The following is a 10,866-nucleotide window of genomic DNA, read 5'->3' on the forward strand; positions in this document are numbered from 1 at the left end:
CATGAGAGCTCTAGCTCTTGTGGTCTTGACTTGATGAGATGAGCTACCGCAGGGCGTGCTGTCCCCCGGCACAGGGGTCCTCGTGGGTCCTTGTGCAATTATTTCAGTGGAAGGTCTGGTTGGCCACAGACATTGCCACCATTCTCCTGATACCTACTGTACACCACAGAGAACTTCTTTCTTATCTATTGGGACTGGGGCACAGGGTTTCACTAAAGGGGGACAAGGTTTGTGCAAGGCTTTGATCAGAGGAGACCCAGCCACCAGGAGATGTATTTGAGGGACTGATTACAGGGTCTGACCTAATGTAATTGTGGGAGCTGGAAACATGGGCCACGGGAGGTGCTTGCTTCTGCATTTGCTGGTGCAGCCTGAAGTCAGCGGGGCAGCCGGTCAGGAAGGAGACATGGGGGCAGAAAGGACAGCCTGGCAGCTGTTAGGGCAAATGGCAGCTCAAGGATGGCCTCACCGCACAGCCCCCATCTTCGATGCCAGCTATCCCGTCGGAGAAGCCACCGCCCTCCAGCAGGAGCTAAACAACACACCGCCCAGGAGTTGGAGAGCCCGTGGAGGAACCTGGCAGGTGTGGAAGCTGCTGCCACAGTCACGAGGTATGCCCGCAGGCAAGCAACAGCGTGCGTGTGCTGCAGCATGCCCCACTCCCCACCCCACCCCGCCCCGGCCAGCTCTAGCCTTCGGAGCAGAAAAGGACATGGCCGCTGCTTCTGCTGCTTCTGCCTTCCAGCTCCCGGGCAAGCTGCTCCTGGGGACCAAACTAACCCGGCTGTGCAGGAAGGGGTTTCTGGGAAGTCATGAGGCTTAGGCAGTTCCCCGTCCCCGGTCAGCCTCGTATCCTATACAGCTTGTTTAAACAGGCTTAATGGCCCCAAAATAGCAAAATCCATGCTTATGACTGATATGATGCCCTATCCTTCGGAAAACTGAAAACGCACTCGGCCTCTGCTCTAAAGAGTCCCTTCACCCCAGGGAGGGCCTGCATCTCAGAGATGAGTCAGCCACCAGCCTGCGTTCCGGCCGACGGAAGAAAGAAGCCAAGCGCAGAGGTGGGAGGGCTGGGAGTGATGAGACTGGTGCCAGCCTGGACGGGTCCAGACAGCAGACAATGCCTGGTGGCCTGACCAGTCCTTACACCCTCAGCCAGGCAAACCGGGAGTGTCCCAACTGCACCGTTCATACAACCCCACAGAGCCTGTGAAAAGCCACCTTTCTAGAACTTTGGAGATGCTCATGCACTAGTGCTGGCTACGGTGAGGCCTGGGAAACAGCTGTGACCAACACGGGCAAAATTGAGGCAGATGGCCCAAGGACCACTGGCCGAGACATGAGAGAAAGGCTGCGAGACCCTCGAGAGGGAACGTCCCCATCCCAGCCAGGCCCCTCCTGGGCTCTCGGGCCGGACCCTCCTGGCAACCCCTTTCTGGGTGTGGCCGCTGGGAAGAGAGCCAGGAAGAGCAGCAGCTCCACAATCTCACAGTGGCTTTGAGACCCCAAGGAGGCGGCGCCCCCCCCGGGCTGCACACAGGACGCCAACTAGGAACCACCAAGTTCTGCACTCCCGCCGGCTCTTTCCAAGGCCTGGGAAGAGGTGTGACTAAGGCCTGCACAGCTGTAGGATGGGTATTCGACCCAGAAGCCTGGGTTTTAATTAGTAATTAGGCCCTTCCTACAGAGCCATGCTAAAGAGCTAAGGGCGCGGCGGCCTTTCTCCCAGGCAGCATGGTGGTGCTGCCTTTCTGGTTTGTAGACACACCAATGGCTTCTCTCAAAGCTGCTGGATGAAAGGACATGGACGAGAGGCTCGGCCAGGATGAAGGGCCAGCATCTGCTCCCGTGAGTGGCCCCTACAAGGGGCCCTGAGACCTTTGCTCCCCGCCTCATTCCCACTCATACCTACCACCCTGCATCCTCCAATCTGCCCAGGCTGGGGGAATTGGCACTTCAGTGGCTTTCCAGTGCCAGCACAGTGACAGGCTGCCTGGAAGGTGCACAGAGCACCTAAGGGCATCCCTGACCGTCTGCAGGACAGAGAGACTGGGGGGAGAGCAGCCAGCAGGAAGCGCCTGCTCGAGACCAGGGAGGAGGACAATTCCTGCAGACCGTCAGCCCCAGGCTGGGCGTCCAGGGTCCCCGAGGTTGTGCTGCCCGTCTGTCTAAACATCACCCTGTGTCGTTCAATCATAGAACTTCCCAGCTGGCCCTTGAGACCAACTCCGCCAACCTGCTCGTTCCCCATGTGGGCAGATGAGGCCATGAGCTGCTGTGACCGGAGACACACAGAGGCTGGTGGCCGAGCTGGGACCAAGACCTGGGACTCCTGGTTCTCTGTCTAGAGCTCTTCCTGAAGCTCCAAACAAGAACTCTCGACAGGTTTGCTTTGCGTCTTCTCATCTGTGCTGTTCCCTCCGGCACAGAGCCCTTGGGGGAAGGCGAGGCTGACAATCGGGAGGAGGATTGTGCAGTGTCCCCTCCTTGGGACCACTCCAGCGGCAGATGTCACAATAACAGGAGGCTGGCTCTGCCATCCAGAGCCATAAACTTTAATTGGGCTTTTTAAAGGCCACAAAGGCAAATAAATGGCCTTAAAGGAACTCATCTGTAACTTGCTCAGAACATAAAGGTGACTATTAGCGTGTGCTCATCTGAAACACCAGGAAGAAAATATCTCCCACATAGACGCTGTGGAGGACACACTCTGCTTTCAGTAGTGCTCCCCGCTGCCCCGGTGCCCAGCCAGGCTGCGCTGTCGACCCCCAGATGGGGCCCGTCTGCCTGTCCTACAGGGCATCTGAGGCCCAGCTGAGCTCAGCACACCCTTACCGTGTCTGAACCTCGTTTTTCTCCCCTGCATAATGGGTACATCAGCGCGGTGCCTTCCACCGATCTCATGGGTATCTCAGGAGGAACAAGGCAGCTGGAAGCCATAATGACAACAGTGCTGTGTGGCTGTGTGCCAGGCTCCATGCTGGTTGCTTTCTCCATGTGCACTATGGTCATCATTCCCACACGTGGATGGGGAGACTGAGGCCCAGGGAAGCTAAGTCACTTGCCCTTGGTCATGCAGGAGTGGCTGGGCTCGGACTCAGCCCTCAGTCTCCTTAACTCCAAAGTGTGAAGGTGGCATCACAGAGAACAGGCCCCACAACCCAGAGACGTCCCCGGCAGGAGTTACGTACGCACACATGCCAGGGTCTCACACACGTGCACATGCGTACAAATGCTCACCGCTCTTTAAACCCCTCTAGCTCATCGTGGGGCATAATTTTCTCCGAGTTGCCTGAAATAAAATGAAAAACTTGTTCCAAACAGGAAATAATTGGCCGTCCAGGGCCAGGTACGCGTAGTGAAACGCAACATGCGGACGTGTCAGAGTGTGGGACTGAAGCTGCTAAAAGTGAGCTAATGAAGGCAAGTCCACTGGGTTCTAGAAACCAACCAAACAGGGGCTGTGGGCCTGGAAATGCAGCCAGCAGGGGGCTGACCATGCGGGGCCGGGGGCTTGCCCAGGGCTGGGGGTACTGGAACTGGTGACAGGGACCTCCTGGTATCCTCAGAGGCTCCTGGCCCCAACCTCATTATGGCCCCAGATGTACCTTAGCGGGCATCAAGCCAGCACGTCCTACACAGCTCCCTGCTTTGGTCTGCTCAGTTATGGTCACAAAACAACACAGACCGGGCAGCTTAAGCAACACACCTTTATCGTCCCCCGTCCTGGAGGCTGGGACTCCCAGGTCCAGGTGTGGCAGGGCTGGCTCCTCCCATGACCCCACCGCTGGGCTTGCAGATGCCGCTGCCTGTGCTCGCTTCGGCAGCACACATACTAAAACAGATGCCGCTGCCTCCCTGTGTCCCCACATGGTCTTCCCTTTATTGCATCGGTGTCCAAATCTCCCCTTTGTCTGAGCAACATCAGTCCTATTGTATTAGGACCCCCTCTAATGGCCTTATTTGAACTTCATTACTTTCTAAAGCTCCAATATTCAAATACAGTCACATTCTGAGGTCCTGGGGGGTCAAGACTTCAACATGCAAACTTCAGAGGACACAGTTCAACTCATAACATTTCCCTTTGCTATGTGTTTCCTCACTCAGTCCTGGCTTTATTCACCCACATAATAAAATTTGCCTGTGCCCCTGTGTGCTGAGCTGGACCAAGCAGAAACTTCCCTCTGGGAGACCAGCGTCCAGTGGACATTAGGACGGGGCATGGCTAACCCCGGGACAGAGCTAACCCTGGCCCCGGGTCCAGTCCTCCAGGACTGGCATAGAGTAGGCTCCTTGTGTATCTATTTATTTAAAACCAAGTCCCTGGCAAGAGCTGAGCAGAACCAGTGGGCCCACTCGGGCAGTTCACAGTCCAGGAGGGAGGGAATGGCACCAAGACTCGAAGCCAAGGTTGGACCTGAGCCCCAGTGCGTGCGTCTGGGCAGGCCAACCCCTGCCTTGTTGGTGGCACTTGCAGGGGCTGGAGGCCAGACTACAGGGAGCCCTTGGAAGGACACATTGCCACATGTGGAGGGCAATCTGAAAACATGCATCAAAATTTAAAATGCACGTGTCCATGACCCAACACAGCTCCCTTGACGGACGTCTTGGGAGATAACTGGACAAGGGGACATGGGTGGGCTCTGGCAGACAGCGACCTAACTTCAGGGGCTTCACCCAACACGAAAATCCACGCGGTCACTCGGGATCCAGGCGTCTCCTGACTCATGGCTCCACCCGCCTCCCATTCAGCTGGCAGAGAGGGAGAGTGAGGATGGAACATGGGAAGTTTATGGCTGACCGGAAGTAGAATGCATCACTTCCTCTCGTGTTCCATTGGCCAGACTCCAGCACACGGTCACACCCAACCCCAGGACATCTGGGACATGTGGTCACGTGTGCCCTGGAGGAAGGCAACACAGACCCAGCACCAGCCGTCTCTGACACAATCTTCAGCTACAGTCTGGTTAGAATAATCACACATTGACTTCAACGTGAATGTCCTGTGAACAGTGTCAGAGACATTTAATGATGGCACCAGGAGTCCGTCCATTATCCATTTATTTAATAAACATTTCATGGGATACCGTGTTCTTGAAATACTATGTGGCGGAGGAGACGTCATCAAATGGCAGCGTGAGGCGAGCCTCTGGAAATCTCCCCTAGAATTTACAACTAATCGAACAATAACTCCACAAAGGACTCCCTGCACAGCAGACAGGCAAGACAAAGAGGCCCACTACTGAATTCACCTAAAGGTGAAAGAATCACGCAAGCAGGGGAGGAGGGAGAGGAGAAGTGCGGAGACGGGGCCGCGCGGGCGCAGGACCCAGACCTAGCTCAGTGCTCCGAGCTCGCTGCTCCTGGAACTATCGCAGCTGCGGGAGAGGGAAGAACTCGGACTGCTAGGGCTCCATTTATGGCCCACAGGGCTGAGGGGACAGCATATAACACGGCTGAACCCAACGCTCACGGCAGAGACCTCGGAGAAAAGACTGAGGGAAGAAGGCTGAAAACGGTGCTTTAAGCCCTCACTGCCGAGCAGAGAACGGAAGCCTTAGGCACTGAGACTAGCCACTTCCTCCCTACCCTCCCAGAGCTCGCCCTGCCCCCACCTGCCTGGTGCTAGAAGCAGAACAGTAGCAGTGTCAGATCAAAAGGACAGAATACTTGCTGTTCTGAGAACTGTGGACCGCAGATACAGATTTGCAGCCCAACTAGTTCCGGCAAAGGGGAGGGGGCTGTGGAAGCAGGACCAGCTGTGGTGGTGGTCGCTGCCATTGCTCTGGGCCACCTCGCACAACTCACCCTGCCCCTGGCCCCACCTATCTGGGCGGATCCCTGCAGGAGTAACGAGAACTGCTGAAACATATGGGCTCTGAATCTGGTGCAGGAAGAGCTTTGGAACTTCAAAAGCTCTTGCACATACCCAAACGGACACTGCACCCTGTGACCCAGGCAAACTATTAACAGAGGAGAAGCCCGTCTCCCAAGGAATCTGCCCATTGTGTGAGAAGCTGGAATAGTGCAGAGAAAGCATAGCACTTCCATGTAAGAGAGAAAAAAAGGCTGCAGTCGGAGAGAAAATAAAACATTCTACCAACACGTACTGGAAAACAAAAGAAAGACCTCTTCCTATCAGCCTGTTGCAGAAGCCACTGCTGTAGATGTCTGGGAAGAGAAATCATAAATCAGTAATAATAAATCAAGGCAACAAGACAGCACAGAAAGAAAGTGAAAAGTCTCCAGAAAATGAACTTAAAGATATGGAAATATGTGACTTAAACAACAGAGAATTCAAGATTGCAGTTCTGAAAAAACTCAATGAGATGCAAGAAAACACAGAAAAGCAGTTTAATGAACTCAGAAACACAATCAAAGAATAACATGAACAGTTTACCAAAGAGATTGAAATTTAAGAAAAGAACCAAATAGAATTTCTGAAGATTAAGAACTCCATAAAATAAATGAAGAATGAAATAACCAGCTTAGGTAGTAGAGTTGACCAGATGGAGGAAAGAATCAGTGACATCGAAGATAGAAACCTGGAAATTACACAGATGGAAGAAGAGACTTGAGACTTAAAAGAAATGAAAAAACTCTACTAGAACTTTCTGACTCCATCAGAAAGAGCAATATAAGAATAATGGGCATACCAGAAGGAGAAGAAAGAGAGAAGGGAACAGAGAATATATTCAAACAAATTGTTGACGAGAACTTCCCAAACTTGTGGACAGAACTGGATCCTCAATCCAAGAAGCAAATAGAACACCTAATTACCTCAATCCCAACAGGCCTTCTCCAAGGCACATTGTATTGAAGCTGACTAAAATCAACGACAAAGAAAGAATCCTCAAGGCAGCCAGGGAAAAGAAGACAGTAACCTACAAGGAAAGCCCATTAGATTATCATCAGATTTCTCAGCAGAAACTCTACAAGCCAGGAGGGAGTGGAACCAAATATTCAAACTATTGAAAGAGAGAAATTATGAGCCAAGAATAACATATCCAGCAAAGATATCCTTTAGATATGAAGGAGGAATAAAGACCTTTGCAGACATACAGAAGCTGAGGGAATTTTCTAATACACGACCTGCACTACAAGAAATACTGAAGGAGGCTCTTCGACCAGCATCAATAGGGATAATTTGTGGCAACCAAAACATAAAAAGGGGGAGAGTAAAGGCCTGAACCGGAATATGGGAATAGAGAAAGTAAGCGTGCTGAAGAAAATGGAATACTCTAAATATCAAACTTTCTTTTACATAAACTTAAGGGTAACCACTCAAAAAAATCCAGAACTGAAATATATACTGTAATAAAAGAAGAAACAGGGAAACATCGTAGAATACCACCACACAGAAATAATAGACAACAACAAAAAGGCAAAGAAACAATGGAGACACAATCTTACCAGAAAACTAAAGATAAAATGACAGGAAATCCTCACTTATCAATAATCACCCTAACTGTGAATGGACTGAACTCACCTATAAAAAGGCACAGAGTAGCAGATTGGATCAAAAAACTAAACCCAACCATATACTGTCTACAAGAGACACATCTTAGCTACAAGGACAAGCATAGACTCAAAGTGAAAGAGTGGAAATTGACACTCCAAGCAAATGGTACCCAGAGAAAATCAGGTGTAGCCATAATGATATCAGATGAAACAGACTTCAGGGTGAAAAAGGTAATGAGACAAAGATGGACATTTCATAATGGTAAAGGGGACTATACAACAAGAAGACATAAGAGTCATCAATATTTATGCCCCCAATCAGGGAGCACCAAAATATACCAAGCAACTACTAACAGAACTAAAGGGAGAAATTGACCAAAACACAATCATACCAGGGGACTTAAATACATCATTGACAGCTATGGATAGATCATCCAAACAGAAAATAAATCACGAAATAGCAGCCCTAAATGACCCACTAGATGTAAAGGACATCATTGACATATATAGAGCACTTCATCCTAAAACATCAGACTATACATTTTTTTTCTAGTGTACACGGAACATTCTCAAGGATAGACCATATATTGGGACATAAAATCAGCCTCAGCAAATTTAAGAAGATTGAAATCATACCAAGCATATTCTCTGATCACAAGGCTTTCAAATTGGATATCAACTGCGAAAAGAAAGCAGGAAAAACCACAAATACATGGAGATTAAACAACATACTTTTAAAGAACAACCGGGTCAAAGAAGAAATTAGAGGAGAGATCAAAAGATACATAGAAACAAATGACAATGAAAATACATCCTACCAAAATTTTGGGATGCAGCGAAAGCAGTTTTAAGAGAGAAATTTATATCATTACAATTTATTGTTTCTTGCCTATCTCAAGAAACAATAAAAATCCCAAATAACCTTACGTTACACCTTAAAGAACTAGAAAAAGAAGAACAAATGAAACCCAAGGTCAGTCGAGGAAAGGAAATAATAAAAATCAGAACAGAATTAAATGAAATAGAGAACAAAAAGACAATAGAAAAAATTAATGTGACAAAGAGCTGGTTCTTTGAAAAGATTAACAAACTTGACAAACCCTTGGCTAGACTCACTAAGATAAAAAGAGAGAAGACACTAATTAACAGAATCAGAAATGAGAAAGGGGAAGTTATCACAGACACCACAGAAATAGTTATCATGGACACCACACTAAAGAAAGGATCATCCAAGAATACTATGAAGAACTATATGCCACCAAATTCAATAACCTAGAAGAAATGGACAAGTTCTTAGAAACATATAGCCTTCCAAGGCTGAACCATGAAGAACTGGAAAATCTAAACAGACCGATCACCAGTAAGGAAATTGAATCAGTCATCCAAAACCTTCCCAAAAGCTAAAGTCCAGGACCAGATGGCTTCACTAGTGAATTCTACCAAAACTTCAAAGAGAATCTAACACCAATCCTACTCAAATTCTTCCAAAAAATTGAAGAGACGGTACTCCCTAACTCATTTTATGAGGCCAACATTACCCTGATACCAAAACCTGGTAAGGACAACATAAAAAAAGAAAACTACAGATCAATATCTCTGATGAATACAGATGCAAAAATCCTAAACAAAATTCTAGCAAATCGAATACAACAATGCATTAAAAAGATTATTCATCACAACCAAGTAGGGTTCATCCCAGGGGTACAAGGATGGTTCAACATCCGCAAATCCATCAATGTGATACATCACATAAAGAAAATAAAGGACAAAAATCAAATGACTCTATCAATTGATGCAGAAAAAGCATTTGACAAGATACAACATCCATTTATGATTAAAAAACTTAATAAAATAGGTATAGAAGGAAAATACCTTAACATAATAAAGACCATATATGACAAGCCCTCAGCTAATCTCATAATTAATGGTGAAAAGCTGAAGTCCTTTGCTCTACGTTCAGGAACACGACAAGGTTGTCCCCTATCACCTCTGCTTTTCAACATAGTGTTGGAAGTCCTCGCCAGAGCAATCAGGCAAGAGGAAGAAATAAAAGGCATCCAAATTGGGGATGAAGAAGTTAAATTGTCACTCTTTGCAGATGATGTGATGCTATATATAGAAAACCCTAAAGACTCCACCAAAAAGCTATTAGAAACAATCAACGAATACAATAAAGTTGCTGGCTACAAAATCAACGTACAAAAGTCCATTGCATTCCTATATACTAACAATGAAAACTCAGAAAAAGAAATTAAAAAAACAACCACTTCCTTTTGCAATTGCAGCAAAAAGAATAAAATACCTAGGAATAAACTTAACCAAGGATGTGAAGGACCTATATGCTGAAAACTATAAGACATTTTTAAAAGAAATTGAAGAAGACACAAAGAAATGGAAAGACATGCCATGCTCATGGATTGGAAGAATCAACATAGTTAAAATGACCATATCACCCAAAGCCATATACAGATTTAATGCAATCCCCATCAAAATCCCAATGGCATTTTTTAAAGAAATAGAACAAAAAATCATCAGATTTGTTTGGAACTACAAAAGACACCGAATAGCAAAAGCAATCTTAAGAAAAAAGAGCAATATTGGAGGTATCACACTCCCTGACTTTAGCTTGTACTACAGGGCTACAATAATCAAAACAGCACGGTATTGGCAGAAAAACAGACACATAGACCAATGGAATAGAATTGAGAACCCAGAAATAAAACCACATAAATATGGACAGATAATTTTTGACAAAGAAGCTAGAAACATACAATGGAGGAAAGACAGCCTCTTCAATAAATGGTGCTGGCAGAATTGGATAGCCACGTGCAAAAGAATGAAACTGGACTGCTATCTGTCACCATGTACCAAAATTAATTCAAAATGGATCAAAGACTTAAGCATAAGACCTGACACAATAAACTGCATAAAAGAAAACATAGGTACTAAACTTATGGACCTTGGGTTCAAAGAGCATTTTATGAATTTGACTCCAAAGGCAATGGAAGTAAAAGCTAAAATAAACAAATGAGACTATATGAAACTTAAAATCTTCTGCACAGCAAAAGAAACCATCGACAAAATAAAGAGGCAACCAACTGAATGGGAGATTTTTGCAAACAGTGCCTCCGATAAGGGGCTAATATCCAAAATATACAAGGAACTCATGAAACTCAACAACAAAAAAACAAACAACCCAATTGAAAAATGGACAGAGGACCTGAAGAGACACTTCTCCAAAGAGGACATACAAATGGCAAATAGACATATGAAAAAATGCTCAACATCGCTAATCATCAGAGAAATGCAAATGAAAACCACAATGAGATATCACCTCACCCCAGTCAGAATGGCTATCATCAACAAGACAAATAGTAACAAGTGTTGGAGAGGCTGTGGAGA

This window comes from Rhinolophus hipposideros (assembly GCF_964194185.1).
Source record: "Rhinolophus hipposideros genome assembly, chromosome: 11".
NCBI classification, from domain to species: Eukaryota; Metazoa; Chordata; class Mammalia; order Chiroptera; family Rhinolophidae; genus Rhinolophus; species Rhinolophus hipposideros.